General features: G+C 41.4%; 1 non-coding gene across 1 annotated transcript; it reads left to right on the forward strand.

Annotated features, from left to right (window-relative positions):
• The first annotated feature begins 1109 nt into the window (after positions 1-1109).
• Positions 1110-1176, forward strand: LOC112080125 (small nucleolar RNA SNORD55/SNORD39). The gene has a single exon (XR_002896119.1). It is a non-coding gene; the product is annotated as a small nucleolar RNA SNORD55/SNORD39 (small nucleolar RNA).
• The last annotated feature ends 630 nt before the right edge of the window (positions 1177-1806 follow it).

The following is a 1806-nucleotide window of genomic DNA, read 5'->3' on the forward strand; positions in this document are numbered from 1 at the left end:
CCAAATACACTGCTTTTAGTTTTAGAAATAATTAGTGTTAAGGTGGTTGGGAGAAGTCCGAGTGTGTGCAAAGCTGTCATCAAGGTAAAAGGTGGCTTCTTTGAAGAATCTCAAATATAAAATATATTTTGATTTAACTTTTTTAGTTTTTTGTTACATGATTCGATATGTTATTTCATAGTTTTGATGCCTTCACTATTATTCTACAATGTAGAAAACAGTCAAAATAAACTCTGGAATGAGGCGTGTCCAAGGTTTTGACTGGTACTCGGAAGTATAAATCTCTGCAGTAATAGTTTTGGGGCTTTCAAGTTTATCCTGGGTGGTGCACAAGTCACACACAGATGGCGGTAGTCACTGTTTCAGTTTGCGCTCATGRGTTTCTAGAGTTATCGTACAGTCTCGCGATATCTGACACCTTCAAACTTCCCCATGAACCTTTGCGTGTTCTCTTTCTAGCCGGCGCCTGAGAATGGGTACGTGTTTTCATCCTCCGGTCGCTGCGAGAATCCTTGTCCATCACTTGTTTTACATCAAGAATATAACTATAATGGTTTGGCAGATTATAATTTATTTGATTATCTACTGGAATGTTGTTGAATTGCACTAATATCCCCATAGATTATTTTTCACTGAATTATTGTAAAASGATGTCATGTTACAAGATGGCGGKTCTCATGGGCTATTCTAGCTGACTTGCAATTGAGCATTTGCAGATAGTTCTCAAATTGCCTCTTGTATTAATTGTTACCTAGTTTAGTCTACCTTAGAGCTAATATACATTGCTGTGTTGCGTTTAGTTTGGTAGACATTTTGCTGGCAAGTCTTGCTCGTTAGCTAGGGATTTTAGTTGTAAACTAGCGATAGGCCTCTGGATAATAAAAAATATATTATAAACGTTCTCTATTTAGTACCTCTTACTAATTAATCTATATCGACTAAATCGTTGCATGCTTACGAAGATATGTGTATCTACTGGACTATGTTCAGTGATTAACGGGATACTTTTCTTAATACTATGCTAATGTTGGGCAATGTGCTACTCAGAATCACGCTAGCTAAGGCGAACGTGCTAGCGGTACACTCCATTCGGAGAAGCTTTGTGTTTGAGTGAATATGATGACAACTAGGTTTCCGAGATTACTGTGCGGATAACCACCTTGGAGAACTGACACTCGCAAGCACAATGGCTTCCTTTGGCTTGAATGTTTTTTGTTGCGGAGTTTGCTTCTTTCTCACTCGTGTCTTGTTTCTCTGGCTCAGGTATCTCTAGGGACAACTGGCATAAACGCCGCAAGACCGGCGGCAAACGCAAACCCTACCACAAGAAGAGGAAGTATGAACTGGGTCGTCCCCCTGCAAACACCAAGGTAAAAAGACCCCGCAACACTTGTTGCGGTATTGTGGACAGTTGGCAGGTTAAATGAGAGTTGATAGTTTGTGGTGCTGGATGAGTACAAATTGACCATTAGTAGGGTCTGATTTGACCGTTTTGGTTAAAGTTTTAGACCTACCAATGACCCGGAACTGCTCAAGTTACCACTGACACACCTAGGCCAAACAATGGACACATGCTGCCAGCCGGCTATCCGCTATGCACATAATGCCAATTAAGTCAACTCATGATTTGTTTGTGTTTCTACAACAACAAAAAATGTTTCTCTTGTCCTAGATCGGAACCTCGCCGTATTCACACGGTGGTGAGGACCGCGCGGCCAACAAGAAGTCCGCTGCTTGAGGTCGACGTGGCAACCCTCATGGGGCTCTGAGTGTAAGTTTCCATACGGTCGTTCTGCTATGGATATC

This window comes from Salvelinus sp. IW2-2015, unplaced genomic scaffold, assembly GCF_002910315.2.
Source record: "Salvelinus sp. IW2-2015 unplaced genomic scaffold, ASM291031v2 Un_scaffold11942, whole genome shotgun sequence".
In the NCBI taxonomy this organism is placed as follows: Eukaryota; Metazoa; Chordata; class Actinopteri; order Salmoniformes; family Salmonidae; genus Salvelinus; species Salvelinus sp. IW2-2015.